A 12,605-nucleotide genomic window follows, 5' to 3' on the forward strand; every position below is an offset into this window, starting at 1 on the left:
GAAATAAATTTTTTTTATTATTGTTGCGGCTCGTGGTCTGCGATGCCACTGCAGATGAGATGGACTCACCTTCACGGCATCTACAATGATGCCTCGCCGGCTTAAAACCTGTGCGCTGCTTGTGCTGTTGTTGTTTTTGGTGTTGATGTGTACAGCTGGCAGCAGGAGGGTTGCAGCCGTTGAATGTAGGCTACTGTTACAGCAACCGTGTGATCACTGTAAGGGTGGACAGCGCACGGCTTGGGGTGAGCCGGAGGCTGGCGCGCCTGCCAAGCTGGAGACGGAGGTCGAGGTGCGCGGGGGTGCATGCTGTCCACTTCGGCACGCAAACCAGTACACAAATTAAAACAAATACTATTTATAAACTATAATACAAAAATTACAATTAAAATTCTCAACAACAAAAACAACAAAAAAATTTATATAATTAATATGTAAACAACTTAACAACCCCCAAAGTGTCTAAGTCACGTGACGTGTCAGTGCAACACCGAAACATAAGAGTGGGGGAGAGGGAGCAAAGTGTGCCTGCTCTCCACTGACACAAGAGCGGTGTGTCCAGCGACCTGGTTGTTTCGTTTTTGCCGTTTTTACTTACCTTGGATCCAGATGAAACCATTGTGTCCTTTGATGTAGTCTCTCTCTTCACTTGCATACCCACCAAGCAGTGGTGTGTGTGTGTCTAGAAAATTTTTGTTGGGGGGGCCAGGTAGGGGCACAGATTTGGAGAAGGGTGGCAGATGTAATTGGCAGATAATGTTAAAAAAAAATTCTACCAACCATTAACCATAATTCAGTAACCCTGTAAACCTAATAACCGAATGCGCTTTTAACTCTTATTAGAATGAGATTTTAACCACTACGGTGCAAAGTTTTTAGACACTGCGTTGATAAAGTACAAGAGACACAATCAGTGCTTTGTCAGTGTTTTCTCAGCATTCAAGGACAGCAATATTTGCATAGTATTTTTACTGACATATAGTGCACATATGTTTTGAGCAAAAACATTTTTGAATATTTAACATACAATTGGCAAATTAGCCAATGCCAATGCAAAACTTTATCTGCCTGTTAAAAAAAGAAGATAATCTTATTACAAACTGCTGTTTGATTTTTAAAACAGGAAAAAAGTGGAGAAACAACTGAAAAGACTAACATTTGAATAAAACCTGAAAGCAAGTAAATACTTTCTATGCTGCCTTATGGTAAACTTTGGTAATATTGATGTATAAAGAACAACACTAGCTGATGATGACATACAGTCAGCTGGCATGGTGACACTGCTGGACTGGGACAAAAAAATTGGGCATTTTGACTAGAGACCGGCCCACCAGGTATTAAAGCCAAAAAGCCTTTGAATGAAAACAAATGCTGTTGTGACAGTGATGTACAGTCTTGTTGGTATATGTATGATTTCTATACATTTTACGTCAGATAAAAACTTTGTTCGCAAGATTCAGATAATTATTTAATAAAAGCTAGATATTTTAAATGAGAATAAGAAAGAAAAGTATTTTTTGTGCCCCCAACTCGTTAATGAGGAACAAATCCTCATTTCATCCTATGATAACAGCATTTTCACCATTTCAGCCAGTGTGAGTGGAGAACAGCCAAGTCTCCTCCCTGATAAACCTCCACATGTACCACCGAAAACAGTTAAATTACAGGGAGTGCAGAATTATTAGGCAAATGAGTATTTTGTCCACATCATCCTCTTCATGCATGTTGTCTTACTCCAAGCTGTATAGGCTCGAAAGCCTACTACCAATTAAGCATATTAGGTGATGTGCATCTCTGTAATGAGAAGGGGTGTGGTCTAATGACATCAACACCCTATATCAGGTGTGCATAATTATTAGGCAACGTCCTTTCCTTTGGCAAAATGGGTCAAAAGAAGGACTTGACAGGCTCAGAAAAGTCAAAAATAGTGAGATATCTTGCAGAGGGATGCAGCAGTCTCAAAATTGCAAAGCTTCTGAAGCGTGATCATCGAGCAATCAAGCATTTCATTCAAAATAGTCAACAGGGTCGCAAGAAGCGTGTGGAAAAACCAAGGCGCAAAATAACTGCCCATGAACTGAGAAAAGTCAAGCGTGCAGCTGCCAAGATGCCACTTGCCACCAGTTTGGCCATATTTCAGAGCTGCAACATCACTGGAGTGCCCAAGAGCACAAGGTGTGCAATACTCAGAGACATGGTCAAGGTAAGAAAGGCTGAAAGACGACCACCACTGAACAAGACACACAAGCTGAAACGTCAAGACTGGGCCAAGAAATATCTCAAGACTGGTTTTTCTAAGGTTTTATGGACTGATGAAATGAGAGTGAGTCTTGATGGGCCAGATGGATGGGCCCGTGGCTGGATTGGTAAAGGGCAGAGAGCTCCAGTCCGACTCAGACGCCAGCAAGGTGGAGGTGGAGTACTGGTTTGGGCTGGTATCATCAAAGATGAGCTTGTGGGGCCTTTTCGGGTTGAGGATGGAGTCAAGCTCAACTCCCAGTCCTACTGCCAGTTTCTGGAAGACACCTTCTTCAAGCAGTGGTACAGGAAGAAGTCTGCATCCTTCAAGAAAAACATGATTTTCATGCAGGACAATGCTCCATCACACGCGTCCAAGTACTCCACAGCGTGGCTGGCAAGAAAGGGTATAAAAGAAGAAAAACTAATGACATGGCCTCCTTGTTCACCTGATCTGAACCCCATTGAGAACCTGTGGTCCATCATCAAATGTGAGATTTACAAGGAGGGAAAACAGTACACCTCTCTGAACAGTGTCTGGGAGGCTGTGGTTGCTGCTGCACGCAATGTTGATGGTGAACAGATCAAAACACTGACAGAATCCATGGATGGCAGGCTTTTGAGTGTCCTTGCAAAGAAAGGTGGCTATATTGGTCGCTGATTTGTTTTTGAATGTCAGAAATGTATATTTGTGAATGTGGAGATGTTATATTGCTTTCACTGGTAAAAATAAATAATTGAAATGGGTATATATTTGTTTTTTGTTAAGTTGCCTAATAATTATGCACAGTAATAGTCACCTGCACACACAGATATCCCCCTAAAATAGCTAAAACTAAAAACAAACTAAAAACTACTTCCAAGAACATTCAGCTTTGATATTAGTGTGTGAATGTGTGTGTGAATGGGTGGATGACTGGATATGTAAAGCGCTTTGGGGTCCTTAGGGACTAGTAAAGCGCTATATAAATACAGGCCATTTACCATTAATGAGTTTTTTGGGTTCATTGAGAACATGGTTGTTGTTCAATAATAAAATTATTCCTCAAAAATACAACTTGCCTAATAATTCTGCACTCCCTGTAGTTTGAATATGAAATCAGGGCTCAAACTTCTTGTTCTGAGACCATTTCTTTATTTTTCACACCAAACTGTTTAATAAGACAAACTTTACACAGAGTTCATCAAATATAACTAACGCTTTAACATTATCAGGATTTCATAATGCAAACTTCAAATCAACAAGAAAACAGCTGCAGAACATGTGGATCAAAATGATTTCATTAAAACAACATGTGGACTTCAACGATACAGTAAATACACTAAAGTGAAAGGAGGAGCCAAAAATAGATGTTTAATAGAATTTGAATTATTTAAAGGGTCCTTATGTGTGCTGCCGTTTTTAACGTTTAACATTTCTTTGAAATGAATACATTTAAAAAAAAGAAGTTAATTTTGGAAAAACTAAGAAAGTTCAAATGAAAGAAATTGATATATATCTATATCAGTAATTTTGATCGCCCTGCATGTAGTGACAGTGACAGAGAAGCTGCATGTATAGATGTACATATCTATACATGCAGCTTCCTAAATGTAACATTCAGGATTATTCACTGCAGGTCCAGAAATCAGAGCTACCTCATCAGATCCAAATGTGACATCAGCTGACACTCTTTACAGGAGATTCCATCTGAACTCTGTGGAGCCTGATCTCAAGGTTTTTAAGTCCAACCCTGAAGCCAGAAGAGGATCTTTCTCTCTCTTCAGAGTCATTGTGATCCAGTGATTTCAGTCCTACATGATCAGGCTGATGTTTGCACAGAGCAGATAATGTAGTTAATGTTTTTGCACATTGGTAACAGTGAAACAGTTTATTTACAGCGTGGAATCGTTTGTGTTTGGAGTAGGGCTGCCACAAACGATTATTTTGATAGTCGACTAGTCACCGATTATTTATGCGATTAGTCGACTAATCAGATCATCATCATCATCCAAAATAAACAAAAAGTCCTTCAAAAATAAAATGCAGCAACCATCACTGGACGTAAAACTACAGCTTATTGCACCAGCAGCATCTGCTCTTATATAACTATCATTAGCTTACAGCTTTAAGCTTTTAAGGTGCTAACTAAAAGTAAAGACAAGATGATAGTTTATTCAATTTTAATGAAATTTGCAGATTGTTTCGGTAAAGTTTAATAAACTCCTTGCTATCTAAAATATAACAGGACACCGGAGTATATTCTCCAGCATCTCACACTTCTGATAATCAGCTGTCTGCTTGACGTTTATTCAGCTGTGTAAAAACTATAACTTTAATCTCAGCCAAACCGATTTACTCAGGAACAAATAAAATACAAAAAAAAAAAAAAAAAAGCCAAACAATAACATTTTTAATTTATCTAAGTGACTCATATATATTTAACCTGAGTCGCGAAAGACGGCGGTGGGTTTGAAAACAATTTGCCGGGAGTCCGGTGTTCTCACGGCGCTAGTGACCTAGCCCCCGGCTAGCTATCGAGCTAGTGGGTAACAGACGTCTCCGAAAACGTCGGAGCGCTTTTGAAAATATGTGGTGTCCTGATAAACTGAGCCGATATTTGAGGTTTACACAGCTACATTCTCGCCTGAAAATATGTTAAACGTTTATTTTGTGACCCAGAAAGAAGAATAAGAGTAATATTAAAACCAACTAGCTGCCACCATTGTTGGAAACTAAGCTGGGCCGCGCTATGAATTCTGGGACACAGCTGCTTCTTCTTCTTCGGGGTTTAACGGCAGCTGGCATCCTTGTACATGCTGTGCTGCCATCTTCTGTTTCAGTCCGTTATTACACTCTTAAATCCTGCTATTATTCCTGCGTCTTTTGCGATCTTACAAAGTTTCAAACGACACGTCGACTATTAAATCAGTCGTCGACGATTTTGATAGTCGACGTAATCGTGACTAGTCGACAAATCGTGGCAGCCCTAGTTTGGAGTATGAACTGAGATTCCTGAAGCTCTTGTCACACTGGTCAGAGCTGAAGTTCGCTTCCATGTGTGTACAATCATGTTTGTTACGATGACCTGATTGTGAGAAGTTTTTGTCACAGTGTCTGCACTTGTATGGTGTCTCTCCTGTGTGTATTTGCTCATTCTTGTTCGTTAAGCTCACGTGCAGTGGTGAAGGATGACCCACACTAGTCACAGATGTGCTGTTTGACCCCACTGTGGAAGAGTTCATGTATTTTTAATGTACTTGGTGTGTGGAAGCCTCTCCCACATTCTTTGCAGTAGTTCATTTTGTCTCCAGTGTGTCTACGTTGATGCGGTTTAAGGTCCCGTTGATGATTGGAGGTTTTTCCACAAAGGTCACAGAGAAACATTTTCCCACCACCACAGTGACGACAGGGTTGAGAACTGGATCCATCTGTGTTGCTCTGCTTCTAAACAATGACAGCGTAAGTGATCTCTGCCAATGTCCAACTACGTTTTACTGTTTACATTATAACACTCAGCTTACCAAGCGAAAATGACTCTTCATTTTTCCAAACTGTTCATTCAGTATAACTCCATAAGTTTACTGATTAGACTTGTTCCAAACAATCAGGTTAAAATTACAAGATAAAAAAAATCAATACATCCTCACAGTAACTGCACTTGTAGAGTTAATTTCTGGTGTGGATCTGTTGGTGTTTTTTTCAGGTGATGTGGAACTTTAAAAGTCTTCTCACACAGTTCACTTTTGTAAGGTCTCTCCTCAGAGTGGCTAAACATGTGTCGTTGTAACTGTGCATCTGTTGTAAACAGTTTCCCACACTGATCACAGCAGGAAACATAATTTCCAGTGTAAATCCGTAGGTGAATATTTCGGTACTGTTTGTCACTGAACCTTTTTCCACAAAAATCGCAGCTGTACGCCTTAATTCCAGGGTGGGTAACTAGATGCTTCTGTAAGTTTCGACTTTGAGCAAAAGCTTTACCACACAAGTCACAGTAGTGTGCTTAAACTACACTGTGGATGAGTTGGTGTTTTTTTTAAGCCTCCAGCCCGGGCAAAAGACTTTCCACACAACTCACAGCTGTACGCTTTAACTCCACTGTGGATGAGTTTGTGTGTTTTTAAGTTTTCTGCCAGGGTAAACCACTTTCCACACAAGTCACAGCTGTAAGGTTTAAATCCACTGTGGATGATTCTGTGTCTTTTTAAGGCTCCAGCCAGGGTAAAAGACTTTCCACACAAGTCACAGCTGTAAGATTTAACTCCACTGTGGATGAGTTTGTGTGTTTTTAAGCCTCCAGCCCGGGTAAAAGACTTTCCACACAAGTCACAGCTGTACGCTTTAACTCCACTGTGAATGAGTTTGTGTGTTTTTAAGTTTTCTGCCAGGGTAAACCACTTTCCACACAAGTCACAGCTGTAAGGTTTAAATCCACTGTGGATGATTCTGTGTCTTTTTAAGTCCCCAGCCAGGGTAAAAGACTTTCCACACAAGTCACAGCTGTAAGGTTTAACTCCACTGTGGATGAGTTGGTGTCTTTTTAAGTCTCCAGCCAGGGTAAAAGACTTTCCACACAAGTCACAGCTGTAAGATTTAACTCCACTGTGGATGAGTTGGTGTGTTTTTAAGTTCTCTGCCTGGGTAAACCACTTTCCACACAAGTCACAGCTGTATGCTTTAACTCCACTGTGGATGAGTTGGTGTCTTTTTAAGTCTCCAGCCCGGGCAAAAGACTTTCCACACAAGTCACAGCTGTATGCTTTAACTCCACTGTGGATGAGTTGGTGTGTTTTTAAGTTTCCAGCCCGGGCAAAAGACTTTCCACACAAGTCACAGCTGTATGCTTTAACTCCACTGTGGATGAGTTGGTGTCTTTTTAAGTCTCCAGCCCGGGCAAAAGACTTTCCACACAACTCACAGCTGTACGTTTTCTCTCCCTTTCTTCTGTGAGGTTTGTCAGCCTCCTGAGAGTGCTGACTTCTTGCTCCATGTTGGTCCTGCAGTGACAGAGGCAGTGAGTGAAATGCAGTCGTGGAACAAACTGAAACTCCCTCCGTCAGTGGAATCAAACATGTCAACAAACACATTGCTGGTGTGTTACCACCACCTTCTGGTGATAGTATCACATTACAATGATGTGACACAAAGAGAGGTATAATTAAAATGATATTAGGAAATATTGATCAGCGGAGAAAATCTTTTATTTCACAATTTTTTTTTTTGAGTTCAACTGATGATATTGTTGTTTCAATGTGTGTAGATAAAATATGATCTTTGTATTTTCTTGTGACTTCTGTGGTTTCTGATTTTGAATGTAGATTCTGTATATACAGGGAGTGCAGAATTATTAGGCAAATGAGTATTTTGTCCACATCATCCTCTTCATGCATGTTGTCTTACTCCAAGCTGTATAGGCTCGAAAGCCTACTACCAATTAAGCATATTAGGTGATGTGCATCTCTGTAATGAGAAGGGGTGTGGTCTAATGACATCAACACCCTATATCAGGTGTGCATAATTATTAGGCAACTTCCTTTCCTTTGGCAAAATGGGTCAAAAGAAGGACTTGACAGGCTCAGAAAAGTCAAAAATAGTGAGATATCTTGCAGAGGGGTGCAGCAGTCTCAAAATTGCAAAGCTTCTGAAGCGTGATCATCGCAGTATATTAAATGCCCGACCAGAGATGAGAGGACATTAGACCACTGTTACCGCACGATCAGCGGGGCCTATTGTGCGGTGCCCCGCGCTTCACTCGGACTTTCTGACCACGTCATGATCCACCTGATCCCCGCGTACAGACAGAGGCTGAAGCTCTCCAAACCTGTCGTGTGGACCAAAAAACTGTGGAGCAACGAGGCTGTGGAGGAGCTTCGCACGTGTTTGGAGCCTACAGACTGGGACACAATGAAGGCTGCTTCTAACAGCTTGGACGAGTTTACAGACACTGTCACCTCCTATATCCACTTCTGTGAGGACAGCATTGTGCCATCACGCACCAGGGTGAGTTATAACAATGACAAACCCTGGTTTACTCCTAAACTCAAAAAGCTGTGGCTGGAAAAGAGAAAGGCGTTCACAAGCGGAGACAGGGACTGCTACAGAGAGGCCAAGTACAGGTTCACTAAAGTGGACATTGCTAAACATCAGCACTCTGAGATGATGCAGCAGCAGATCTCAGAGAATGACTCGGCCTCTGTGTGGAAAGGTTTTAGGAATATCACCAACTACAAGCCTAAAACCCCCCACTCCACTGATGACTTGCTCTTGGCCAACACCCTTAACGACTTTTACTGCCGTTTTGACGAGCCATCAGGCAGCCTTCACACCTCCAACGGCCCCAACAATAGAGACACTTTGAACACTCATTCCCCCACCTCTCCCCCCTCCATAGAGCCATCACCACCTTCAATCACTTCACCTACAACACCCCCCTCCTCACCCCACACAAAAGAGGATTTCACACCACCTCCTCCCACCACAACTCTTCATATTCATGAAGCAGATGTGAGGAAGCAGTTTATGAGTCTGAATGCTCGAAAAGCTCCCGGCCCAGACGGTGTGTCTCCTGCCACCCTCAGACACTGTGCAAACGAGCTGGCCCCAGTGTTTTCTGGCATTTTCAACTCCTCACTGCAGGCATGTCATGTGCCTGCCTGCTTCAAGTCCTCTACCATAATCCCTGTCCCCAAGAAACCTAGGATCACTGGACTAAATGACTACAGACCCGTGGCTCTGACATCTGTGGTCATGAAGTCATTTGAGCGCCTGGTTCTCTCCTATCTCAAGACCCTCACGGTCCCCCTCCTGGACCCCCTGCAGTTTGCATACAGAGCCAACAGGTCTGTAGATGACGCCATCAACATGGCCCTACACTTCATCCTGCAGCATCTGGACTCCCCAGGAACCTACGCCAGGATCCTGTTTGTGGACTTCAGCTCTGCCTTCAACACCATCCTTCCAGACCATCTCCGAGGCAAGCTTTCCCAGATGAATGTGCCTGATCCCATCTGCCGGTGGATCACTGACTTCCTGACGGACAGGAAGCAGCACGTGAGGCTGGGGAAGAATGTCTCGGACTCCCGGACCATCAGCACCGGCTCCCCTCAGGGCTGTGTTCTTTCTCCTCTGCTCTTCTCCCTGTACACCAACTGCTGCACCTCCACCCACCAGTCTGTCAAGCTAATCAAGTTTGCAGATGACACCACAGTTATTGGACTCATCTCAGACGGGGATGAGTCTGCCTACAGGAGGGAGGTTGAACGTTTGGGGTCCTGGTGCAGCCACAACAACCTGGTGCTGAATGCCCAGAAGACAGTGGAGATTATTGTGGACTTCAGGAAGCACACAGCCCCACTCCCCCCCATCATCCTGACTGACACCCCCATCACCTCTGTGGACTCATTCCGCTTCCTGGGTACCACCATCACCCAGGACCTGAAGTGGGAGCCCACCATCACCTCCGTCATCAAGAAAGCCCAGCAAAGGATGTACTTCCTGAGGCAGCTGAAGAAATTCAACCTGCCAACACGGACGATGATGCAATTCTACACTGCAATCATCGAGTCCATCCTCACCTCCTCCATCACCGTGTGGTACGCTGGAGCCACTATCAGGGACAAACAGAGACTGCAGCGTGTTGTGCGCTCTGCTGAGAAGGTGATTGGCTGCAGACTCCCATCTCTGCAGGACCTGTACACCTCCAGGACACTGGGGCGTGCAGCTCGGATCTCAGCTGACCCTTCTCACCCTGGACACAGTCTGTTTGACCTGCTCCCCTCAGGCAGGAGGCTCCGGTCCATTCGCACCAGAACCTCTCGCCATAAGAACAGTTTCTTCCCCTCTGCTGTCGGACACATGAACAATAACCGTATGACTGTTCCCACCACTAACACATGACCCTACGCTGTGTTCACTGCATCATTCCATGTTTAGCACTGATCACCACCTGCACTCATGTATATATCATGTATATATCTATCTACTTAGCACTTTTAATTCTTATTCTTATTTTATATTTTTATGACAGTATGTTTGCACTGAAGCACCGCAGCAATTTCCTAATGTTGTAAACCTGCTCAACATTTGGCAATAAACCCTTTCTGATTCTGAACAATCAAGTGTTTCATTCAACATAGCCAACAGGGTCGCAAGAAGCGTGTGGAAAAACCAAGGCGCAAAATAACTGCCCATGAACTGAGAAAAGTCAAGCGTGCAGCTGCCAAGATGCCACTTGCCACCAGTTTGGCCATATTTCAGAGCTGCAACATCACTGGAGTGCCCAAAAGCACAAGGTGTGCAATACTCAGAGACATGGCCAAGGTAAGAAAGGCTGAAAGACGACCACCACTGAACAAGACACACAAGCTGAAACGTCAAGACTGGGCCAAGAAATATCTCAAGACTGACTTTTCTAAGGTTTTATGGACTGATGAAATGAGAGTGAGTCTTGATGGGCCAGATGGATGGGCCCGTGGCTGGATTGGTAAAGGGCAGAGAACTCCAGTCCGACTCAGACGCCAGCAAGGTGGAGGTGGAGTACTGGTTTGGGCTGGTATCATCAAAGATGAGCTTGTGGGGCCTTTTCGGGTTGAGGATGGAGTCAAGCTCAACTCCCAGTCCTACTGCCAGTTTCTGGAAGACACCTTCTTCAAGCAGTGGTACAGGAAGAAGTCTGCATCCTTCAAGAAAAACATGATTTTCATGCAGGACAATGCTCCATCACACGCGTCCAAGTACTCCACAGCGTGGCTGGCAAGAAAGGGTATAAAAGAAGAAAAACTAATGACATGGCCTCCTTGTTCACCTGATCTGAACCCCATTGAGAACCTGTGGTCCATCATCAAATGTGAGATTTACAAGGAGGGAAAACAGTACACCTCTCTGAACAGTGTCTGGGAGGCTGTGGTTGCTGCTGCACGCAATGTTGATGGTGAACAGATCAAAACACTGACAGAATCCATGGATGGCAGGCTTTTGAGTGTCCTTGCAAAGAAAGGTGGCTATATTGGTCGCTGATTTGTTTTTGAATGTCAGAAATGTATATTTGTGAATGTGGAGATGTTATATTGCTTTCACTGGTAAAAATAAATAATTGAAATGGGTATATATTTGTTTTTTGTTAAGTTGCCTAATAATTATGCACAGTAATAGTCACCTGCACACACAGATATCCCCCTAAAATAGCTAAAACTAAAAACAAACTAAAAACTACCAAAAACATTCAGCTTTGATATTAATGTGTTTTTTGGGTTCATTGAGAACATGGTTGTTGTTCAATAGTAAAATTATTCCTCAAAAATACAACTTGCCTAATAATTCTGCACTCCCTTTATGGATGAGCCCAGGATAGAAAAGATAAAGCTGCTGTTAACGGGTTTTTAAAAACCAACCAGCTGAACACACAGTTTCAATAAGTGTTGTGTTGTCTGTGATGTTTTTCTCACCTTTTGTGTTGAAGACATTTTTTCTTCTGTAGTGGCTGAGCTGAGTCCAAATGGCTGAAATTGTTCCTCTGCTGTTCCAGACTCTTCTGCTCCTGTTACCCCTGTTGTAAAAAAAAAAAAAAAGAAGTATCGATCGATATCGATATTGAACTGTTCGATACAGTGCTTTTGGTTCGGTACGCATAGGTATCAAACAATACAAAATTGTAATTTATTTTATCAACTTTTCTGCATTCGACTACTCCGCCTAGGCTCCACTGTCGAGCGCAGATCCACTGAGCGCAGCACAAGCTAGCAAGACAGTAGCTAAGCTCGTTGTAACATGGCAAATTGAACCCCCCCCACCCTCATTCAGATCTGGCCTTTGGAACTATTTTGGTCTTCATGTGAAGTATGACCCTTAAGGTAAGCGCGTCATGGACAAAAGTAAAACAGTATGTTGGATGTGCCACGCAATGCTCAATTACATGGGTGGGAACTATTGTGTTAGCGCAGTTAGCCCCGCGGTAGCTCGTTAACGGAGATTTGCCGTGTTGTGGTGTTAACGTCATTTCAAAGAGATCAACGCTGAAAGCACTAGTGGGAACACAATGAATATGACTGCACATTTACGCCGACATCATCCTAGTGCAAAGACAAGTGGAAGCAGACAAAAACAACAAGCACACATGCTACAAACTTTACCAGAGTCATTAGCACATGATTCTCCTTATTGGGACCTGATGTGTTTAATATGCTGCTGAGAATATAGCCCAGAAGAAGCGTATAGTATAGCTTTTATTTAGGAAAGAGACATTTCTCTGTAATAAACTCTCATTTCCAAAGATGAGTGATTCCTCAATCAGATTTATTTTTTATTACTTGGTTGTTTCAGCAACATTAAATTTAAAAACTGTACTTGTTAAAATATATATTTATAATTTTAATAAATGACAAATTAC

This window comes from Rhamphochromis sp. 'chilingali', assembly GCF_963969265.1.
Source record: "Rhamphochromis sp. 'chilingali' genome assembly, chromosome: 1".
In the NCBI taxonomy this organism is placed as follows: Eukaryota; Metazoa; Chordata; class Actinopteri; order Cichliformes; family Cichlidae; genus Rhamphochromis; species Rhamphochromis sp. 'chilingali'.